Genomic DNA, 25097 nt, shown 5'->3' on the forward strand with positions numbered 1-25097 from the left:
TTTTGTATATAAAAACATTTTTAAGGCGTATCAATGAAACCAATTATTTATTTGCTTTCGTTTGTCTTGAGTATTACTTTTATTATTGGTATTTTTGTTTGTTAGTTTTATTAAAAGATTTTATTAGTTTATTCTTTAGCCAGGTTAATTTTATGTTATTTTTAACGTAGCATAGCAAAGTATAGCAGGAAGCTTTTTTCAAATGAAATTAGTTTCCTTCTACCTTTTAGTTTATCAATATCTTTTATCCAAGGTTATAGAAACTCTTATATAAAATTCTTCTGCCTCGCCCCCCACGCATTTCTTTTATGTAACTCCACCATCATCTTATCTAAAGCTTAATTTTATTTCTCTTGAACTTTTTTCTAAAAAATACTGCACTTCTTTACATTATTTAATAACTTTTCATTCTCTGCCCTGGATTTTCTTTCTATCTTATTTTCTCTCAAAATCCTTTGGCATCTCTCTTTTAATTTATTTCTTCTTTTTAATAGAAAATTCTTTTGTTTTCCCTACCAAAATTTTCAATCATCATTTTAAAATTATTAATTGTTATTGAAATATCTAAAGCCTACTTTTTAAATCGTAACCTACCTTTATTAATAACTTTCTAGTAAGTTTATTAAAATGTTTAATTAAAACTCATAATTAATATTTTCTAATAATGCAATATTTCTTTCAGTGCTAGCGTAAGTTGATAAATGAAATTAAATTTTTAAAAATAATTACGTACGCGAGTCAATTATTTACCTCCTAAGCAAATTTGTCAAGCAGCTTTCACTTGCACTACATCTACAACAAAAATTGTGTCATTGTTTTCAGCTACTATTCATATTATTGTAGAAGTAAACCCCGTAATGTATGTAAACGGGATTTTCTTTAAAATGTATCTTTATAATTATATATTAACTTAGCATGTAATGTATTTTTTTATGTTTGCTTCTCATTATTAATAAATAACGTAAACATGCTTTTTATAAAAAATTCGATCTCAGTATTAATGTATTGATTACCAATCTGAGCACAATCAATAAAAGATTCCCTCATGTCTGGACTTTCAGTCACTTCATTACCTGTTGCTACTATAAATCAATATTAAACAGTAATGAAATAATGAATGATATTAATATTACGCGATACGTAATAAAAAAAAAATCTGATGTGGACACCACATGAATTCCTTGTACGCCTATTAAATTACATATACGCATTTTTTGCTGCACTTCATTTAAACTTATTTCATTTGAAAATGAGATACGATCCTCCAACTCTATAACAGAGTAGACAGATACAAAATTGCTGAAATATTAGTTTTTATTAATATCAAATATTTTTACAATTATTAGTTTAACAATCTTACATGAAATATTAGGATAGAGTAAAAGTCCCTTTATTACTCGTATTGCTAGATCTTATGGTATAAAATATTCAGTTTTTATTATTGGATTATTTGGTGAATAATCAAAAATGAAAAAGAAACAATCATATAGGAAAAAGAAAGATAATATGAAGAAATATATCTCAAAAAAACGTCAAGAAGATGAATATGAAGAGGAAGAAAATGTTGAGAACAAAGTAAGAATAAAAACATTAAGAGAAGATGATAAATATAAAAAAGAAGAAAATGTTAAAACAAAGAAAGAATAAAAAGAATAGGAGAAGGTGATATATATAAAGAGGAGGAAAATGTTAAGACCAAGGAAAGAATAAAAAGATTAAGAGAGGATGATGAATATAAAGAGAGAGAAAATTTGAAAACTAGAGAACGTGTACACAAATTAAGATCAGAAGAATAATATCAAACCAAAGGGCGTTTAAATGATTGGCAAAAAAAAACAAATATACGAATGATGGTCAACTCCGACTTAAGGAGAATATTATCCGACAATATCAGAGCAGTAATGAACTAAAAGATAGGAATTTTTTCCAATTTTAAAGATAGGGCATATATGTGCCTCAGTGCATATGTTGTAATTAATTAAAATATTATTTAGCTATAACTCTGGAACCAATGAAAATAAGTACTACTTATGATATATCGTTGAAAAGCTCCCAATGATGACTTATTACTGCAGTTAAGAAGAAGTTCAAAATCCAAACGTTTTTGGATTTTGGGCTGTTTTGGACACTTTTGGTACAATCAATTGCAATCAAAAGAGAAGGTGCACAACTAGATGTTACAACAGCCCTAAATCCAAAATTTCAACATCCTACGGCTAATCGTTATTGAGTTATACGAGATATATACGTACAGACATCACGCCGAAACTAGTCAAAATGGATTCAGGGATGGTCAGAATGGATATTTCTGTTGAAATCTGGAAACCGACATTTTTCACGTTCACAATACTTATTTTACTTCGTACAAGAAAGTAAAAATTAGTGTTGTGTAAAATTTAAATTTACAGACGTCAATTTTTTTTAAAATGTTTAATTTATATTATTTTATGTAACTGAATTTATAATTTTTTTTTTAAGGTCATAAACTTAAAATTAAATTTAAAAACTTAATAATTTAAATGTTGTATTGGAAATGAGGGTTATTCGATGTAATTATTAATTTATTAATTGCTAATTATATTCTTTACAATTTCGTTTTATTTTTATTAAGTTTATAGAACATCAATAGTAATAAAGATTTAGCATTCAGTCTGAATAGGGATGGAAAGAATTCAGTTTCTTTACTACATGGAATAAAATAAAAGGAAGTTCTTCAATGAAAACAAATGGTTCCTTTGAAAGGTGTAATTACTTGTAAAAGAATCAGGAGTAAAGAAGAGAGAGTGCTTGTTTTTGACTGGGTAATCCATGTGGACTAGATTGTTAATTACTGTTCACGATTGTAATTTACCAAGAGAAATCTTTAATCAGGATTTTGACTTCCAGTTTAATGTAGGGCGGTGTAATATTTATTGTTTAATTCATAAGATAAAAGTAAAATAGAAGTTTAATTACCGGTTTTAATTATTAATTTTAAAAAAAATACAACATATTCCATTATGGAACATTATTATATTTAAAAACAAAAAAAAACATTAGTAGTGACCTTAATTTATTTTTACTTCCTTTATCCTAATCGTTGTTGCAAAATTCTTTATTTTATCAGAAATAATAAATTTGAAAAATGCTACTCTGTTGTTTCTAACAACCGTCAATAAGAGGGGTAAAACATTACCAATAACGTAGAAACATAGCCTGGACATTATTTTACTAAAGATTCAATAAATTATTTAACATAAAATTATTTACGTCAAATTAATTAATTATAAGAAATTTTTTAAACGCAATACTAAATTATTAAACCGAAATGTTCTTTCGGTTAGCTACTAATCGTGCTGTAACAATCTATGTCGGGGTGGAGCCTACTGCAATGTTTTTAGATCTGTTTGTATTGCTCAGAACCATATAGTATGTATATATATTGGGCAAAGGTAGACGGCATGAATCCTTTCCATTATTCAGAGGTCTTAATATCTTGCTACTGCGTTATATGTATTTCTATAGAATACTAATGACGTATTATAAAGGCTCTAAACAGGATAGGATCCTTGATACTTCTGGTTATGAGGCAAGCGAATACAGTAGTTCCTCCTAGGTTAAGAATTGAGTTATTTAAACGTTTTTATTAATACTTAAGTATAAGAAATTTGATCTTTTACAAAGGGAATTTAAATTCATAGAAGACTAAAAGGTTTTCACTAATAATTTACGATTATGAAGACGTGTAGAGTTTTTTCAAATTAATTGGTTGGTGACTCTGGGTGGAATCGATGACTGAAAGTTTCATATTTTTATATTCATAATTTTTCTTTCAATTTTATCTAGGATTAATTTAATTTTCAGTTTTATCACTGTATTCATATATTGTATTTATGATTCTGAGTTATTTAATCTGTGTGTATATATAATCTTGTCACTAGTTTGAATTTTTAGTACTGCAAAACTTGTGTCGTGTAATTAAGTTAGTAATCTATTTAGAGATCCACACTTGACCATTTTTCAATAAATTATTAATTATTTTATTCTTTGAAAAATAATGGGTGGTAACCTCCAATAAATTATTACTACAGGGGGTAACTAATTCGGCAAGATTATATAATAAATGTTTACTTTTATTATTTTACTAATATTTTATATTATTGTTTGGTTTTATGTCTATTAGGCTTATGTTTTAAGAAATTATAATTGTAAATAATTTTATTTTCATTTGTAATCTTTTTATATTTTGTGGGAATAAAGATTGTTATTTATATGTTAAGAGTCATCATATGAGCTTTAGTTCCAACCAGAAAGATAAAAACTAAAGACGAAAGATGGTCCAGCTTTTCCTAGTCGATTGTAAATCTGTTAGCATCGAAAAAATATACTGAAAGATGAGAAAACAGAAACCCCCTTTTTTGAGACTTGGCATATTAATATAATTTATGAGAAGATGATAATACATAATATGTAAGCGCAGTGAAGAAGTATTTTTTTCTTTTTAGATTTCAGTTAAGTTATTTTACAAGAATAAATCGGTTCTTTTCATTTCGACACGACATTTAAAAAAAAAAAATTGAAGGTTGTACTGAAATGATATAGCAGATAATTAGGAAAAAAAATTCTTTTGCTTATTGAATGATCGAGGTAGTAGACGTTGCCTACGCAGCTGACACGGACATTCAATTGATTAATAATTCGATTATCGCTATCTAACTGTAATTACAAAGCCCATTTCATGATATCGATATTAAATATTTAAAAGAAATTTTGTAGCAGAGAACATCAAGTTAAAACTAATAAATACCGAGTGTGAACACCAAATTTGATGTAATAAATTTCATTTAGTGTTCTATCGTAGCGCTTTTATCAGTTTTATCATCCAACTAATAATCTAATAGTTCATATGGTCTGCTTTTGTTAATTTCTTCTTTTAAAAACTCTAATTCTGAGTTTCTCGGTTGAGGGGTCCGGGAAATTTTATCCTGAGATTCGTCATGAATGAATTTTAATTTTTAAATAATTTAAAAAATATAACAGGTATATTTGTATTATTTACGAAATACTTTTTTTAATTTTTCGCTGTATGCAAGTTAGTTTAATCAAACGTGTATAAATTTCAAATAAATAAATTAGACTTTATTAATTTCCCCTTTTTTATTTTATTTTTGATGCTGCTATTACAGTTATAGTTAATATGTAATTTATCATTTTTAACTTGTACATAAGAAAAAAAAATCGGATCTAATAAGAAAACCTCCTTTTTTTTGGAGTGCGTTAAAAAAATCTGTAATATAATTAGTAGGACTGTTCTGAACGGTCTAATTTGAGTCACTTTGAGTGACTGTCGTCGTATAGTGATTTATTTTATTATTAAATAAAAATTTTTTTGTGGTTGTTATAAAAAGGTTGTTATTTTTTTATTGTTTACAAGCAGTAAATAATTATTAGTAAAATAAAAAGTTTATTTAAACATTTATTAAATATTTCAACAGTATGAAGCTGGAATAAAACATTTGTTAGAATACTTAATTCAATTATGATCTATTTTGTCTGTAAAGAAATAAAAGGGAATATGTTCATTTCTCGAAAAAGGTTGAACAGAAGAAGTATATTAAGTAATGAAAACTGTGGTTGTTTAAGAATATGCTGGTGGTAAGTCTGTGCTTCTAGTGTCACAAGGCACCTGATGTAAAGGAAATCCATAACAGTATTGCGCCGGCTGCGGTTTTATTACTATCATAAACCGCGGTTATGAATGCAGAAGAGGGTTTTTACGAGAACAACTCACCCACCATCCCTCTAAATTCCGGTGGAAGCTGTTGGGCATCGGATATGTAGTAGTAACATTTCTATATAATAGTAGCAAACCCCTAAATACTCACGACCCCGTATCCGTAACTCTCAGATACGAACACGCGGCACGCACTCATATAGCATAATCTTGGTGCCAGACCTTCAGCTAATATATGAAATTCAACTAGTTAATATGCTGATTCATTGACTTAATTTAATCTGGAACAGCATTACCTGATGGTGTTCATTTTCAAACTGCTGTTTTGCTACAAAAGCCATTTATAAATTAGGCTGAATATTATAACTATATTTTCATCCCTGATTGCTTTTAAAGATGCATGCTTAACTCCTTTTTCATACGTATAATCCGTCGTATGGGTTGTTTCCTCATTTTATTTCCTATTTAAATTTTCATCTTCTGTACAGCTTTTAGAACTCAGGAATGCACTGAATAAAACGTGGAAGATGTTTCTAAAAATGATGAATTTATATAATATTGGGTAGTTTTTGTTGTATTTGTCAGTGCTGCTTTCCCCTAAATTTTATGTTTTGTCTCTGTGGGTTACTTAATATAACAATGAATTCAAGATACTGATTCTAATAGGCTTTTGAAATCTATGGCATACGACATACAGAGTGATAAGAGGAGACTCATCTTCCCGGTCACTCGGTTTAATGATCTGCTTAAAAAGCTGGATTTTATTATCTTGCTTTACAATAGAATTCTGTAATTCAATTATACTGGTCTAGTCTTAATTTGACCTTTTTTTAAGGGTTTAATTGAAATATAATCGTTGAATCTGCTTTCCACAGGGGACCCAGTTTATTTCCTCGTGACCTTGATCTGTCGGTTTCTTACCGTTCCGCCTATAATTTTCCAACTTTTCCCAACCGATCTGTTTTATGATGAGTAACAGATCTTCTGCCTTTTCAATAGTTCTATACAGGAGTTTTTCTCAAGACTATTTTATAGAACTAGTTCAGTCTAATCATTTTAGAGTGTAACTGCAATTTTAAATCATCATGTTGCTTAATTTAGGTTTTAAAAAAAGTCAAATTTTTTCCATATTCATTAATTCACTGGTGCCAATGTTTCTACGTTTGAATGGTAATCATGAGAAGATGATAATAAGATGCCATCGATATCTTGATTTTACATAAATGAACCGATGTTACATCATTGATCTCCTGATATTAGGTAGATTTCATAAGAAAGCTGCCTAGTGTAATGGGTAACATAATTCGACTTCAGGAAAATTTCGAAATATCTACGGGTTTCACATCCTCCAGACCCCAAAACCACCGCCAGCTCAAAAGTTTATATATACGTCATATTTATATACGTTTTAGTTACATTTATATTTCACTTTCTTGTGGACACGATAACTGCCGTAATTTTGCGCCAATCACTTTCAAATTTTTCCTTAAAAATAACTCGTCCCAAAATTTCGGTCGAGTTCGTTAACGGCCAAAATCCGACCACGGTGGTGGAAATGGGGGGCTTTTTGGAAACAACAAAATATCGTTACAACTTTCTTAGTAAATAAAAAAAATCGAATTCGTTTAAAGTTCCTACTATTCCTTGGATAAGGGTCTAAAATGTATCTAAGTAAATTTTTTTTGTATCACCAACCACTGACTGAGGGGGTAAAAAAAATGGGATTTCGAAGACAAAAAAGAAAAGAATAGGCACAGTATCGAATCGGTTTAAAGTGGTCGTTAGTCCTGTAAACATTACCTAAAACCTCTGTCTGAAACAATTCTTGATATAACCAACCCTTACGGCAAGAGATGACAAAAATATTGCTGGAATTGTAAGAAGATGGGCTTGTCGTATGCTGAACATGTGAAACTTTTTTCAGAAGCAAACATTGTCGTATTGAGTAAATTTGAAGTTTTCCTTAACTTTAAGATGGAAATCTTTCTTTTCTCCTACTTAGCACCGGTGAAACCTACCTTCCGGCGTGCCGAAAGGGATATTTTTATCTTAAATTTTACCTGTTTAAAATTATATTCTATCAAACAAAAGTTTGTCTTAAACAGATTTAGCAGTTAGCTTTACCAATATTTGTTCTTTTAGATTGTTTTTTCTTTCCAATTTTTATTATAGATCAATTTCCGTAAAACGATGAAGTTATCACTTCAAGGGACACTCTGATGTTGAAATGAATTATAAAGTATTTAATACATAATTTCTTTTTCTATTTTTATGATCATAAAATAATTTAACGATTAAGTCTGTTATTTATATATCATAAATTCATATAAAATATTGATAAAGTATAATAGTAAAATGTAATAAATTCGTAGGGATAATGTACTCGTATATTATATTGTATGATAAAATGTTTATACACATATAAAACCTTGAATAATTTATACATTACTTTAATAAATAATTTTGACTTTTTTCCTTTCTCAGTAAAGTGACTTTCAGGCTCTGCATTCAAAGAAAAAATAATCGAATGATTAATTTGTATTGTAATATATTTGTATATGATTAACCTATTATTTATTACATAAATTAAATTATGTAACTTTTCTTATTTACATATTTGTACATATATAAATATTTATTTATTTATTACTACGGAATTAGTTGACAAATATATATGTATGCCTGTTACATTTCTTTATGTATGCTTAAAAGAATACAACTTACATCCATTAAAAACAGTTCTATTTAAAAATAGAAATTTCATAATCTTCTGACAAAAAATAGTTCACTAAAAAAATATAAACAAATCTGCCTCATCCGCAAAAAATTCTACAGTCGACAAATGAGTCTCACTATAAAATACAATATAATCTCTTCACAGAAAAATATAGCCAATGTATACTTATAAGTGTACATTACTTATAATGTACACGTTATAGAAAACTAAATATAAAGATATCACTACATACAAAAGTTTAGTTATTCTGTTACGTTAACATTAAACAGCACCAAATTTCAATACTATAATTTTGAAATATAAAAATTTAAACAGCAAGATATATTAATTGAACAGACATATTTTAAATTTCAAATTCTTTTTGACCATATCCTAAATACGTGTCTTTAATACATAAAAATATATATCCCAGAAACAACTACAAATGCAATCAGCAACTCTATTGAAACTGAAGCTGATTCTACATTTCTGAATCGATTGGAATCACTTTGAATACACAAAAATAAAAAAAGATCAACGTTTAAAACTGTTTTGATTTAAAAAAAAAAAAAATAAATCCCAATTTCTACTATCTTCCCCACCAGTCTTCATGGAAAACATTATGATTATTTACATAATGTAAAGCCTACTTTTAATAGGTTTTTTTTTATTGTTTGAAAAAAACAAAAAAAACAAGAATAATTAAGGAATAGATATTCCATTAACAAGGATAAACTATAAGTAATCTGTGTTAAAATAACAAGGGAAAAAACAAACTGGCGATGTTACAGTGCTGGGTTTACAGCTGGGTCTCTTCGCATGCAGTTATTTGTGTTCTACTAATGCGGTATCCATTCTATTTTATATTCAGGAAGTGAATTTCTACTTCTGATCATTCGCTAATATAAAAGTGCACTACAATCCCGTATTTTAAAACATACAAGTATGCGCGTGCACTATTTATACATATAGTGTGCGCGCGCGTGTGTACTTGTTATGTTTAAAAAAATGTATATATATATATACACATATACAATGTGTACGTGATACATTTTATGCACCAGTTACAGTGCATGATAAATAGAAATGTCAACAAAGGATTGCAAGTACAGTTTTATTTTATCATTTATCGCTTTTCGTCCTCTGACCCTTTTTTTGAGGTGGAGGAACCCCATTTACGGGCGCCGAAGCAGTGTCAGACTCGCTAACAAGTTCCACAAGCTGTTACAGAAAATGCGTATGTATTCCGGCACACTACCGACCAAACCTCCACCCCTGGTGACCCCTCTCCTAGGAAACCGCTAATAAAGCATTATTCCAGGAGGGGGTTAAGCGCCCACACACACATTCGGTCTCCACTAGCAAAGCTTCTGTGAGCAATTAGCAGGTCAATTGGCATAACACCAGCCAGCACCTCTGCAGCCTGTCTTGAGGTCGTATGATATGCTGTCGAAATCCGGAGGTAGCATCTCCTATGCAGCGGAGTAAGTATTCTCATATACGTTTTAGAACATCTGCTCAGATCTCTGCCCAATACACCACACTTGTTAATAACCTCCTCCTGAGTTCTCCAGGCCCCCGGTGTTCGGAAGTAAGATGGCAACCACACGCATTGTCCTCTCCGCTCTCTCACAACTTTCCATAACATGGACTCCGTACCTCAATCGGTAGGCAGAATCCTCTTTTATTTTCTGATTTGTTCATCAAGAGAACTGTTCTAACTTCTTAGCTTGCTAAGTTTTGGTTTTATTTAAACCTACACTTAGGTTACTTGTGGCGGGTGGGGGGGTGAGTGGAACTAACAATATGGCAAAAAATAGACCACTCTTTGAGAAGCCATAATCTCAACTGAACTATATGTTAAAAAAAAGGCTTGGCACTACTAAACGGCGGGACTTCCATCTTGATTACTCTTTCTGATCATCTTTTCCATTTAGTCTAATCATTAAAAGATTAGGTATAAGATTAAAGTTTTCCTTTGATCCTCTGTAGATTGTGAAGCAATTTCCTGCTTTATCAACTCCGTGTAAGCTGTTGTAGATTTTATTTAATTTAGAATAGATTAGAAATTAGATTTAGGGTTATCAAGGATTTGTTAGCTTAAGTTTCTTTAAATTAGATAAGTTTATTTATAATTTCTTCTGATTAGTTTTCTTGTTTATTATATCAATCGACTTCAGCATCTGAAATTCCGTACAACCGAAAATGATTAACGGTTTATTTTAATAAATAAAACAATTATTTCATTTTTGGTTTTTAACTTCATCTTGTTTATTGAATTAAAAATACGAATTTATTTTAACTGAATCTTTTAATTCTTTTATATATACTGGCAGTTTGAATAAGCGTAATGCACTTTGGAGCGCAGTATTTATTTCATTCTAATATTTCAGAACCGTTTTTTTTTATAACTTTGTAAAGTTCCTTATTTCCAGAATAAAGTTTACTTTAGGTTTCAAAAACTATGATCAAGGTCTAGTCTCTAATTCTACTAGGTATATACCTAGTAGAATGGTCTAGAAGGTATAGTCCTTGCCTACATTCGATTCATTCTGTAGCTGGTGTTGTATAATTTGTAAGAGTTAAAGCGTTATCTGAAAAAAAATTACATGAAGTAAAATAAGAAACGGAAGCAATCAGATTACTCGAATAGGAAATTGGGTGATTTACTCTGGATGATCAGCTGGTTCATTGGAGAGCTGTTTAAGACGCAACTGTTTCACTAGAAGAAGATGCTTCAGATTATGTAATTATAGTATCGATTGCATTGATCATACGTTTGAACAAACAAACGTTTTATTTCTAAATTAAAAATTTAAATCCAAAATTTTGAAGTAAACATTTTAATTTTTAAGTAAACTGGTAATAATTTTTAATGAGCATGACGTGACATAGGTTAAAAAAAATCACGTGCATATAACTACAAACATATGACAAAAATTTTTTTAACGCATTTAACTGTTCACCAACACAATGCTATTAACTGATAATTCAAAATAACGTTATTCTAAGATGCTCTGTGTTACAGAGTTTTCCAGGATAAATCCCTGGAAGTTACTGACCACTTGAGCGCGAAATTTGAATTGTTGAAACATTCTGTTACAAAGTCCAGCCTCTTCCCATCTATGCCTCATTTCTGCTAGATATTCAATATAGCTCTGTGTCTAATGGCGTCATACGCCTTTTATAAATCAAAGAAAATAGTTGCATAGCTTTGGTGCATAACAAAAGCATTCTGTAAAACTGCTTCAAAAGTGATTAAGTGATCGGTAAATTATTTGCTTCATCTGAAGCCACACTGTTCTAATGTAATAAAAATTTGTAAAAATATCACATAAATTTTTAACTTACAAACTGAACAGAATGTTAAATTTCACGCATTAATTGACAGTGTTGCCAATTAGTGAGTGATTTGGCCATCATTGCCTGTTGGTAACACAAAGGAAATAGGTATAGTTCAACAAAGAAATTAACATAAATGAGCCATGGAAAATGTTTGGATTGTAGGCCCGATGGCAAACTGGTTTGGTAAAAAAAACTTAAGATATTCAGATTTTGACTTTAACCGTTTTGGAAAATAGATCTAAATTTTATCACATTATCTCATCAATATGTTTCCCCTTTGTAAAAAAAGTCTTATTTTGTGTTAGGAAATGTATATATATCCTGATAGCTATAAAATTAAGAAGTCGTAATCGTAAATAAATAATTTAAAATCTTCTAATATACTCGAACGTTTCGTTGGGTCGAAGGTAATACGTTTTCATTTGATTTTTCTTTCCTTGAAGAAGCCAAGGAAAGGTTTGGTTGGCTTTGATATAGTTATCACCGACGTTTTACTGCCGGTCTCACTGCTCAGTAAGTTTTGGCTAAGAGTTTCACTGTTTACAAATTTTTCTACCGAGCCTTATTGTAAAGTTTATCATTCCGCTACTTTTTCTTCAAATTTTTCCCTATGACCTTTAACTCCTCGCATTTTGACTATCCTTTACTTGAGTTTATAGTCATGATTCACGCGAGATATCACGTTTCATCAAATTCTAGGAATTTATAATCTTATTATAAAACTGCAGCCCACAATTTTTTTTCTGTCTATAAGGAAGACCATACATTCATTTACCAAGGCGTTTCACCTTGGCAGTTTACAAAGTCATGTAATTCTTAACATAAAGTATTTTAATTATTCGATGCATTAGAATAATTTTTGTTGATTTTAACGAGAAGAGTTGTTCTCTTATATCCAAAACCTTGACAATTAACATATCTAGAGCAGAAAAAAAAAATGAAATAATGTACACAGAAAAATATTCATAATTTATTCCCTGGGAAAAGAATGAAATACCTTTTTTCATTATTGAATTGTTGCATTATATAAAACTACGAAAAACACACAGGATAATTAATTAACGAAGTTATAATAATTATCCTGTTCAATTTGTTAAGCACTTGTATAAGTAAGGGCTCTTGAATACGCTGTCGTATTCGATGGTTTGCGGATGTTGGTGTACTGTTTTAACCAATAATACTTGAGTTCTGTGCAACAAGCAGCAGAGATAGTTTCTGATCTATTCACGGTTAGCATATACATTTATCTACTTAAACACATACGAACACGATAGTGTAAACATGAAAACTTGTTAGAATTGTTCACATTATCTATATATATATATATATATTCATTATAATTATATACACACACTTACCCACGTCTGAGCGCGAGCTCGTACACATACACACACACACAGACACAACCTCTAAAATTGTTTATCCATGGCAAGTCTTTGAAGTGTATCAACTGAAATGTTTGTTTATTTGTGTATGCATACATATGCTCTTTCCTTAAAGACTAGACCATGTACAAACGTTACACAGTTCAATTGAATTAAATACAAGTTAATGTTTCTTTTTAAAAGTTAAATTTAGTTTTAGAATTAGTTACTCGTTTCGAACTACTTTACAATTTAATTTTTTATTGTTTGCTTAAAAGTTTATATCGTTATATTTTTCTCTCCCTTGATATTTAAAAAGTTTTTCTCCAGTTTTATTTCTCTTTACTTAATACTTACTATTCTCTCTTAGCCATTTCGTAGTACATTTTCTCTTTTTATTTAGTTTCTTTTTAAGATAAAATACTATGTTTCTTTATTATTTATTCATTAAAATAATAAAGTTCAAAGTTTATCCTTGGCAAAACGATTCATTCAACCCAAACAAGATATATAACGGTAACGAAGGCAAATATATCATTTAGAATAATGTTAATCTAGGTAACAGAACAATCTATAATCTTGTTATTTGCAAGGAGTATCCGTATCGGAACGATAATATAAGTTACAAATAGAGATCCTTTTTTTACAAAGTATTAACTTTCTGTTCGAAAACGTCATAAAATATCACTTTTGGCACCACATCCAGATAATCTAAACTCTGTATAAAAAGTATCTTAATCAGTATTATTTGTGTCACTGGTGATCCATGCACATACAGCACATTCTAATAAAGTAAAATTATTTAAAAATATATCTGGACAATTATTTATTTGAAATAAAATACTTTAATTACACCCTTAAAATCCAGTGACAAAACAAGGCAAAGAACGTTCAAACTTTCTCTGACGTCAGCTGGCCTTTCTTTGGATTGTAATGATATAAATAATTTGATGCATCTCAAAAAATTATTCTTACCTGTTTAAGGTTTAAAGCTCAGTCATGAAGATAAATTATATTAAAAAAGAAAAATTCACAGGTAAATACTAAAAAAGGTGAAAAGAAATATTGTTTCCTGTTGCCTTCTCCACTGACTCGAATAATCTTTTGCGAGTAGGATATCAATCCAACCAAAATAGATTTGACATTGAGACCGTAAAGTGAGCGACACGTTCAGCTCTGTTCACTGGACGGACTAATTTAATTCTGAACATCATTATTAACAGACCAAACAATATAATTTTAATGCTTCTTTAATTCTTGTCGGTTAGATATTTTATATCTATAATAAAAAAATTAAATCCTATGATATGTCGATCAAATACGATAAAATTGTAATAAAATATTATTCATATAAAAGGCAAACACATTCTATCACCTGAAAGTGAAAATTTTATTATTTTTAATATCACTTCTTTTTTTTTAAGTATGAAAACTTGTTTGAAGAATGTCTATCAGTGTGCTTATTATTTGAGCAGTTACTATCAACAATGCCTAACAATAAAACTGATTTTAAAAAACCACATTCAAAAAATATGGTAGGTATGGTTTCATAAAACCATACCAAGGTTTGCTCACTTGACGTATGTAGAATGATCAACGAAGAACTAAAAAATGTAAATAATTGACTTAACATCTCTAGACTAGGGTCATTGAAATCATTAGTTAATGAACTAAAGTATAATACAAGAGAAGAGTTAGATATTAAAATTTTCATTGTGGTACAACTAATAAAAATCAACCCTGTTGAAATAGAGAAAGCCACCAAAAATATTGTTCGTTAGGCTGAGTGCTATATCCACTGCGGTGTTGGATATCTTCAGCAGTTTATTTAATTGTTTGTGTTTTATATTTGTTAGCTTTCTAAAATACTTTTTTTTTATAATATTGAAAATTTGTTTTGGCTAATAGCTAGTTAAAATCTGTCAGATTTTGATACGTTTTATATTTAATAAACTTCGAAATTTTTACGTTTGCATTTAGTTTCTGAGAAATTTATTCAAATCGTTTTGCTCGGACTCAAATTCTCTCGAAGTTTTATTTAAAAACTTTTCTGTCCTTACTAACAGTTTAACAAAACTATTTTACGAAAATCTTATAAAATAGAGTGTTTTTCAACTCACTTTTTTAAATTTTAACCCAGATTTCCCGAAAATCACTAAGCATTCAGTTCTGGGAATGTTTTCAGTTTTCAAGATTAGATTTCATATAAAACCACTAAAAATACGCTTTAATTTTTTTTCAAAGAATTACAGGCTGGGTTAATTTTACCGAAGCGCAGAAATCAGGGCGAAATATTTCTCCAGCGATATTCGCTTACGAATTGTTTTCGAATAAGTTTATACGAACCATTTTCTTTATTTTCACCAGTAGAACATGTCCTGAAAGTTTGTTACATTTTTTGTGAATCGCTCTATATAATACAATTTGGTTTTATTTAAAATATTCCAGCAGAAAAGTTAATTTTAATTTATAAAATACTAGTAAAGTAATAGTGTATGATTAAGGATATTAAAATTAAATAAAGAATAATTAGATTTATTTATTAAATCGATTGATTTAATTTTTTTTTGTTAGTTTTAAAATCAATTTTTTAGTCTGTTCATTTTTTAATATTTATATGTATTTTAGCGTAAAAATTTAGAAGAATTAAAAAATTAATTTTTTTGTTTGTTTTTAAATATGATTAATTTTTCCATTTTATTTTTACGTTTAAATTAATTTATATATGTATTTTATATTATAAAAATAAACTTTCGTTATTTATTTTATTAAATTGAACTATCTGCTTAGCCAGGCTTTGCTGGGCTTCACAGCCAGGCATCGCTTCGTTCTGCTCTTTGGGGCGTAAAAGGAGATTCAGTTTTTGAAAAATGATTTATTTATCGTAGTTGTGTAAAAATTCATACCTTTAACTTTAGTTATAAAATTCACTAAAATTTTACAAAATAGGTTTAACTGTTTTTTACATAGCCATGAGATACAGGCAAATGTGCGTTTTTTGAAATGGTTGTCGAAATTTTTTCACGACGAATCTTTTTGCGTGCCTTACATTAACTGGGTATTACGAAAAATTATTGTAATTAAAGGATTTTTACTATTTGTTTTTCCGGTACTTTAATTATTCATTTCGATTTCTTATTTCTATTTCATAATTTTAACGGTAGCCCTTGTACTGCTATCAAATATGCTACTTGAATTTTTAGAATTGGGAGTACTGTTCCGGAGATATAACTGAATTTTGGAGTAAGAGAATGACCGGATAACCGGACAACCGGATCATTGAGAGTATAATTTTTGTATGCAAACGTTAGCCCTTGTACTGGTAGTAAATACGTAAATATATGGAATTTTTAAAATTGGTCGTACCTTCTGGAGGTAGAAGTAAATTTCGAAAAAATAACGGATAACCGAATGATTCAGCGTAATATTTTTTATGCGAACGTTAGCACTCAATATGATAAAAAATAAGCCGTTTGAATTTTTAAAATTGGTCATACCGTCTCGTACATATAACTGAATTTCGGAATAAGATAATTTCTGGATAACCGGATAACCGAGAGCATAAAAGAAAAACATAAAAACCACCCTTGCTATAAATAGAAAATTTTTACGGAATTAGTTTTTTTTTGTATACCTATGGGGTTCTTAATCTTGCATTTCAAAGAAATCATCTACTGTTTTATATATTTAGATTAGTGATCGTTCATTTTTACAAAAAATTTATTTAGGAGCAAGTATGACTTATTCTACGTGGAACTCTAAAGACAATTCTATCTTCAACTCTATGCAAAAATGAAATCAAAACACATTCTGTCAAGCTTAAATTTTCGTTCGATCATTCTCCTACCTTATGAAGTTTCTTTTGTATTTCAATATTTTGTATATATTATTTTCTATATACAGCTATGCCTAAACATATTTATTTTGAGTTAATGTGTTTTTGTAAACCATTTACATGAGTACATTAAATATCAATGAAAGAGAGAGATGTGATGAACAAAATTTATCAAAATTTATTTTTATAGAGTATTTGTAATAGTGTTGTGTATCTTATTGAATTCATTCTGTAGAATTCGTTGTAAGATAAAAAATTATATCTAGTATTAAAATGGGATCCCTATAGAAAAAAAGGAATCAACCGAGTAACCCACTTCGTTAATCGATTTATTTTCAATCGAAAACACACGGGACTTTGATCATACTTGAAGGGTCTTGTTGATTATTTAACAAGTATACACCTGACCACAACGAGACATGTACAACGAATTGGGATTTTCCGCTCGGTACATTTTGTTACCTACTTTTTGGTTAAAGTTCATAAAAAAAAAAATCACATAAATAAAAATCTGATGTGGACAACACATGACTTTCTTGTGTGCCTATTAAATTACATTTACACATGTTTTTAAAATAAAAAGTACATAAAATTTTATTTCATTAATAACTTCTGATATTTTTTTCATGTTTTTTGTTTGTTATTGAATTATATTATTCGTTGTAAATATTTATTTTTACAATGAGAGGTTAATAAATTATAAATAAATCAATATATTTAAATTAAAAAAAGTTAAAAAAAAGAAGGAAAAACAAAAGGTTTATTGAAGTTTGATTTGAACAGATGTGCCTTCCCCTAAGATCCAAATATTTCACTGATTAAACTTTTATTTGGTTATAACTCAGGAACCAATGAAAATAAGTACCACTTATGATATATCGTTGAAAAGCTCTCGATAAGGGATTATTACTGGAGTTAAGAAAAAGTTCAAACCCCGTTTTTTAGATTTTGGGTTTTTTTTTGGACATTTTTGGTCAAGTAAATTGCAATCAAAAGGAGAGGTGCACAACTAGGTGATAAAATAGTCCTAAATCCAAAATTTCAACATCCTACGGCTAATCGTTTTTGGGTTATGCGAGATATATACGTACATACAGACGTCACGCCGAAACTAGTCAAAATGGATTCAGGGATGGTCAAAATGGATATTTCCGTTGATATCTGAAAACCGAAATTTTTCGCCATTACAAAACTTACTTTACTTCGTAGAAGGAAGTAAAAAATATATTATTAATATATATTTAGCATATATATCGATTAAAGAAATAAATATATATTACAAGTATAATTAATATAAACAAGTACAAATAATAAATATATAATAATATAACAAGTATACACCTGACCACCACGAGAATCGGAATTTTCCCTTAGTGATCGGTACACTCCGATCACTAAGCTAAGCTAACGAAGCACACACACACTCACACACACACACACACACACACACACACACACACACACACACACACACACACACACACACACACACACACACACACACACACACACACACACACACACACACACACACACACACACACACACACACACACACACACACACACACACACACACACACATATATATATATATATATATATATATATATGCAAATGCCTTTAGTACAGTAGGATTATTCATTTAATTCAACATAATTATTAATTCAGTGATGTTTCTGTTACAAACGTGATTTTATTTTTTACATTTTTTTTTTTTAAAGTATGAAACTTCGAGATAATATGCTTTTATATATCTACTAAAGTTTTCGTTACAAAGTTTCTAGATAAGTTTCTTTAAAAGAACTGGTTTTGATTAGATGTTTCTTTATGAAGTTATGAATTTCATGAAACGCTGTGTGTGATGAATAAGTAATCTTTTACATTTTATTAATTCTTTATAGTTTAACGTTTTTTCAAGTTCATTAAATTTATTACTTGGGTTAATTTCTAACTTAAAAATAAAAATTAATTATTTTTAACCGTGTAATAATATTTTTGTTTAATTATTGTTTCATTCGCTTAATCTGCTTTTCTACTCTTATTACATTATTATATTCCTTAAATTTTTATTTTAAATTAATCTCATCATTCTTTGGTACGTTTTTATATCTATTAGAATAATTATATTTTTCTTTTTACCTAAGTATTTTTAAGTAAAAAATCTTCAGCATTTTGTACAGTTGAAATTTATAATTAGTTCAAAATTATTAAATACATTATTTTCGGTCATTTTTAAATTAATTCCTATTATTTAAAAATATAATTGTGTTTTTAATTAATTTACGACAGTAAAACAAATCTGTTCTGAAGAAGCAGAGATCTGGAAAGATACTCAACGGAGATACAGAAAGGAAAAAGTAAGTGGGATAATGTCACGTGCTTGCATATGTGTTTTTTCCCATTTATTTATATATATATGTGTGTAATAATTGTTAAAAAACATTACATAGGAATATATTTTTTAATAGCCTTTCAGAATTTATAAGTTACAGTAATTTTATATTGTTGCAAAAGTAAATGAGTGACTGTTCTTTCTATTGAGATATAAGGAGATAGAACTGTCATTACGATTCACATCATATTGGAAAACTTCATGGTAAATATTTTGAAAGAAAGCAGTGAAAGTGCTATCATCTTATGCACTTATGTACAAACTTACGAATGCGTGGATGCATGTATACCTGCATAAAATTCCATTAGTTCTCAGAATTTTTCATTGATATTGGATGCGGAAGACGTTCTTGATTGTTTTTCTACACGCCTCGTTTCCTTTCTCGATCTCTTTTACACTCTTTTTCTTTCTGTCGGTTTCAAGTTAATATTGTATTATCTATTGATTTTCTCGTTGAACCGTTTTAAATCAGGTATGCAGTTTATTCTTTGCCCTTCATAATCTATATAACCTACGTGTATATTTCATATATGACTGTTGTCGTTTCACTTACGAAATATTAATTAATATTCTATTAGAACTAACCTTTTGAATGTAGTACTGATAATAATACAAATAAATAGTAATATTCACCGATACAAACATCAAATACTTACCTACTTATTTTAGTTATCGTGTTCTAAGTTAATATTTTAAAATTTCTATTTACCTTTCATAAATATTCATACAAGAGTAACTTAATTATGAATATATATTTTTCTTGAATAAAATGTTATTTGAACAAAAATTAAACTAAAATAACTCAGCTACTTTATATACTAGTTGATCTTTCTAAATATGGAGGTCCACAGATGTATTTCAATATGTGATTTCAAACTCTAACCGCTCAGCTACCTGACTCCAACTTCTTGAATCCTAGAAATAAAAATATAATGTAATAACGATTCAGGCACATATTCAAAAGTGTTGAACTGCCCAACAAATTTACATTACCATAGCTAATTGTAATTTAAATTTTTACATTGTTTTAGTCGAAACTCTATTTTTTAATTTCAAGTTTATAATAATTAACGATCTTATAAATCTTTTTCGGTACTTACGCATTAACGACACCGCAGCTACAGCTTTATTTAAAAACAAAGTAGTCAATCGGATTTCAGTGGAAAATGGGCCGAAGCAGATTCAAAACAGAATATAAATGGTTATTTATATTTATTTATTTTATAAATATAACAACCAAACTTAACCTACGCTCGCTAACCTTGACTTATTAACACCGTAATTTTTTGAGTATTTATTTAATAAATTAAGTAATTACAATTATTTATTATTTAAATAATCAAATTGCAATTTAATAAATTATATTTATAAAATAAATAAATATAAATAACCATTTATATTCTGTTTTGAATCTGTTTCGGCTCATTTTCCACTGAAATCCGATTGACTACTTTGTTTTTAAATAAAGCTGTAGCTGCGGTGTCGTTAATGCGTAAGTTCCTCTTTTTCTTAGCTGTGAAAAACAGTTTTTTTCATAGATTTTTTCAGATAAGACACTTGCTGATATAGTCAGCAGCTGAACCTGTAGTCGTGAATCTAGATTCACGGACTTTTGGAAATTTGTAATAAAAATTAAATGTAGATTACCTCCATTTATTGAAACCTATTTTATTTAGAGAAAGTATTTTATAAAATTATCAATATCTTAAAATTGTCGTTTTTAAAAAAAAATTCGTAATAAGCTACAATCTAAACATCTTTCTAATAATAAATACATTTTGATTATAGACAAATTATAATAAATTAATACATAAATGTATAACAGTTAAAACAAATATTAAAATATTTTTTAACTAATACTTATGAACTGTTCTTAAACCTTATAATTAGCCTAGTTATATTTAGTGATATCCTTTCTAATTAGTAATTTTATGAAACGGATCTTTATTTAAAAGTAAGTGGTTTAGAAATTTTCTTCATAGAGAACGTAAGCTCTCTATGAATCTTCCCTAATATGTTTTTTGGATTAAAATTATAGTTACAAAAATATCGTGGTTTATAATATTCCTGTCCCCCACTGGAAACAGCTATGGTGAAAGTAGAAATTTAGAAATGTTATTTTAAGAAGTTAAACGACTTTTACATCGTCTAATTTTTTTTATTAAAGATTTTTACCGACAGGATAATTATTAGAGTGATTTTTGTTTACTGGCTCTTTAAAAACATGGAAATTGATCTTTATCTGAATGATTATTCAGATAAAAATGAAATAAACTGATTCAGATAGAATGGTATAAACTGATTAGTTTATACCTAATTTTTTACTTCCTGAATTTTTCTTTTAATTTTCATACTCTTGACTGTTAGTTTCCCGTTTTTTATACACGGGTTCAAAATGTATTGCAAGGAGTAAATGAAAGAGACTTTCATACTCTTGACTAATGGTTTCCTGTTTTTTAAATACGGGTTCAAAATGTATTGCATGGAGTACGTGAAAGAGACTTATTTCACAAGTACTAAAAAAAACATAAGTATCATACAACAATATAAAATTTATTGGGAGTTAAATTTATGCTATCGATGTATGAGTTTGCTTAATGTTACAAGATTAAGATAAACAATTTTAATGAAAAGGTGTATCATATATTAAGGATTCTAAGGCTATGCAAGGATTCTAAGTGTTCAAATTTATATACCCTAAGGATTATAAGCTAATAGATTGACTTGAAGACCTAAGAGACATAAACCACTAGAATTATAACTCAACCCTTTCTTGCTATCACTTATCATATTCAAGTTTTACGAAGAGATAAATTGATTTTTTACTACTTGAGTATTATTGATATAACGCAACTTTGGCTAATCCTTTGATTATCACGTGATAACAGAAGGACTTATTATATATATATATATATATGCATAGAGAGAGAGAGAGAGAGAGAGAGAGAGAGAGAGAAAGAGAGAGAGAGAGAGAGAGAGAGAGAGTGAGAGAGAGAGTGAGTGAGTGATGAAAGACAGAGGGGTTGGTAAATTTGGTACATATTGAAAGAGAATAAATATATCCCTTCAGTACCTTTAACAGCACAAAGGGATCGGATGTCTGAAGTAAACTGTGTGTTCCACGTCGGCTCTCTTCATTTCACATTAGAAGGTAAAGGTGTGCTTGAGAGAGAGTTTCCGAAATTTTAGGGAGAAGAGTGATGTAAAGAGTAATTTAACTCACACGAAGGATAAGTGTAAAGGATGGTGAAGGGCGATAAAGGGGTGTGGTATTTAAGGGAACAGTGCTTCTAAAACAGGGGCTGTTAAATTAATAGCTCGAACAGGGGACCATACCTGCCTTTGACCAGCTAAAGTCTCTCCTTCTCCACTTAGTCGCAACAAGTTAGAATATTTGAAACTACGTCAATTAAGATAATCAGTTTATCCAAAGGATAAAATTCTTGAAATCCCTTTTATATTGGCTTACATAGACTACTTACGTAATGTTTATTTTATTTTGTGTGTTTGTATATGTAAGTGTACATATATATATTTTCCAACTCGGTTATATAATAAAGGCAAATAATTTTGGAACTGATTCCAGAGCTTAAAATAAGGAAAAATGTCCATACAAATATACGCCCGAAAACGCATTGTTATCGAGTTGTCACCGGGAAAAAGTTTTTCCTAGTTAACATTAAACTTTTTCCCGGTGGCATGAAGTCATACTGATTTCTAAGGCGTTATATACACTTGATGATTTCTTATGATTTTCGACTTGAAAAATTGAATAAAACAGATCTCAGAACTATATCTTCTGTGCAAGAAAAAAACTATTTTTAATTTTTACAAATTCATAAGATTTTTCTTATAATAATAAAAGCTGATTTTTGTTTTTTATAAACTTATTACATCCTTTTCTCAGAATTAAATTATGTACAAGTTTTGATAGCAAAATATAGCATTTATTATTCATTTAACAAATTTATTGTACTTAAAAACTAAACACCTCGCACACCTTGCCACGCCTCACGGCTGCTTAGACAATCGTGCCCTCGATAGTGCAGTCATCACTCCGCCGAACGACTTAAGAAATCACTGCTTTTGAATTAACCGCGGCCCGAACGCCTACTCCCAGCCAATCAAATGTCTCGGCCGAAACCCTAGCCATTCGGGATTCTACTCCATTTAAACACCTTCAGCCGACCTACATAATGCGAGGAAATGGAGGAAACCAGCCACTATCGACCGTTCCCTAACGACCTTCCAATTAACTTGGAGTCCAGAAAGGAGTTCACTCTCTCAAGTTCTCTTAACTATTCTGCTACGTTCAGCCTTGTACCGGCGACAGACATGGAGGACACGGTCCACCGTGTCATCAACCCCGCAATCCGGGCATAGACCTTAGTCTAGTTAACGAAACTTAGCCAGTCTCTCCCGAAAAGCACCATGCCCGGAAAGGAATTGCGTAAAGGTCAAAAAGTAATAGAAACCTTTAAAGTTTATGTTCCTTATATAAAGCGTTAAAAATTTCAATGTGATTTCGTATAAGCGTAGGACATTTTTCACTAGCCGTAACTCGATAAACCCACCGGATTGGTCTAGTGGTGACCACTGGCGTCACCGCAGATCAGTTGATTTCAAAGACAAGAGCTCTAAGGTTCAAATCCTAGTAAAGACAGTTACTGTACTTCTATACGGATTTGAATACTAGATCGTAGATACCAGTGTTCTTTGGTGGTTAGGTTTCAATTAAACACATCTCAGGAATGGTCGACCTGAGACTGTACAAGACTACACTTCATTTACATTAATACATATCATCCTCTGAAGTAATAGCTTACGGTAGTTCCGGAGGCTAAACAGAAGAGAGAGAGAGAGAGAGAGAGCGAGAGGGAGAGATAGAGCGAGAGGGAGAGATAGAGTGAGAGAGCCGTAACTTGATAACAAAGCGTTTACTGATGTTTGTTTGTATGAACGTTTTTCCTTATTTCAAGTTGTAGAATTAGTTTCTAAAATATATCCCTTTCCTCCTGCAACACTTTGTATATTATTAATCGTATAACTTTAATATTAACATGTAATGAAGTAGTATTCATTTTATTTCATCACCTTTTTTCTGTTTAATTTTTTTTACCTTCTTTTTAATTTTAAAAGAAAATGTATTTGATAAAAGAAAATTTTAGTCAAATTATTAGTTTTTCTAACAAATTTATTGGCTAAAAAAATGTAGCAAATTTTAGAATTTAAAAGAAGAGACAAATATAGATATTTTACCACATAATACAAGACAAGTAAAGGCAAGTTATGGGAAATGTCATAACACTTTAAGTTTTAGTGCTAGTTCATAGCACTTTAATTTTTGCATTGAAAATGAATAAAATATTTTAGAAATGTGTGAATAGAATAACATACGATTTTTTCATATACATGTAAAATCTAAATAAAGGGAAAAACATGTAAAGTGAGGGAGAAAAATAACTAGTTTACAAAGAACAAGAATTATTGAAAAGTTTTATTCGTTTATTATTTAAAAAAAAAATAAAATGTTTCTTTAATTTATTTCCATAATAAAAAGAGACAGTTTTGTGTCACTTTTTTCTTGTGTTTTTTTTTAATACGTATGATATATTCAACGGTTATATTATAAAAAGGTTTTTTTGTATCGTTTTCTATTCAATATGGTACACAAATATTTTTGACAGTTATAATTGGACAGATGATATGGGTTACCAATTTCAGTATATA

The sequence above is a fragment of the Lycorma delicatula genome, chromosome 3 (genome assembly GCF_047948215.1).
Source record: "Lycorma delicatula isolate Av1 chromosome 3, ASM4794821v1, whole genome shotgun sequence".
Taxonomy (NCBI): Eukaryota; Metazoa; Arthropoda; class Insecta; order Hemiptera; family Fulgoridae; genus Lycorma; species Lycorma delicatula.